The 876-nt window shown below is 72.5% G+C and overlaps 1 protein-coding gene across 1 annotated transcript in view; it reads right to left on the bottom strand.

The window, feature by feature from the left end:
- The window catches only part of H3F3B (H3 histone, family 3B (H3.3B)), a 1,821-nt gene extending 1,296 nt beyond the window's left edge, over positions 1-525 (bottom strand). The window contains exon 1 of the mRNA XM_010579333.1: positions 399-525. The gene's annotated coding sequence lies outside the window, so the exon portion shown is untranslated. The remainder of the gene's footprint in view (positions 1-398) is intronic.
- Between the last annotated feature and the right edge of the window lie 351 nt (positions 526-876).

Raw genomic sequence — 876 nt, forward strand, 5'->3', positions numbered from 1 at the left:
TCCGATCCCCTCAAGTCCCAGAAGCGGCAGATGTCGGCGAGCTGCCCACCTCCCCCCCCACCCCTCCCCCGCCGCTGAGGCGGGCAGGCGGCCAGCGGCCTCCCCCGGGAGGGGAAGGAGGAGTCACGGTTCTCCCCCTCCGCCCCCGCTTCGCGTCGTGGCCCGGCCGCTCCCCTCCCCGGGGGAACCGGCCTGAGTCACGCCGCCTCCTGCTTCCTCCCGGGCCGCCCCGGCGGGGGGGGCGGAAGGGAACGGGGGGGGGGGATGGGAACCGGCCGTGACTCAGGGCACGTAGGCAAGGCCCGGCCTGCCCGCCAGGCTCCAGGAGGAACCAAGGCCGCCAAGGGCCGCGCAGTACCGCCGCCCGCCACGGAACGCGCCCGCCGCCCGCCACTTACCGCTCGGAGAAGAAGGAAGCACCGGTGCCGGTAGCGCTGCGCACCGAAGCCTGCGCTGCTCCTGCCACGAGCCGTTCCGCACCCAGCCACCCCCTCACTGCGCCCTCCCCGCCGCGGGGACTCGCCTTTTATAGCGGGGGCGGCACACGGCGCGGTGACCTCACAATGCCTGGAAGCAGCGCGCCGTACCATTGGCCGGGACCTCCGCCGGCGCCGTGGCGTCACGACACACAAAGGCCGTGCTCCGCTTCCTCGGCGCTGATTGGGCGCGTGCCCAGCCGCTGATTGGTTGTTAAAGTAGGCGTCCGATTGGGTACTGTGAGGCGAGAAGGGGCCAATCGACGGCGGGCGGGCGCTCTGCGCGCTGATTGGACGAAACGGGGCACGGTTTGGATCCTACCCTTTGTTGCAAAGCTCCACAATGGGAAGTCAATAGGAGCGGGGCGAGCGGCGGCGGGGCGCGGCGGGGCGGCGGGCT

The sequence above is a fragment of the Haliaeetus leucocephalus genome, unplaced genomic scaffold, assembly GCF_000737465.1.
Source record: "Haliaeetus leucocephalus isolate CR32 unplaced genomic scaffold, Haliaeetus_leucocephalus-4.0 Scaffold657, whole genome shotgun sequence".
Lineage (NCBI taxonomy): Eukaryota > Metazoa > Chordata > Aves > Accipitriformes > Accipitridae > Haliaeetus > Haliaeetus leucocephalus.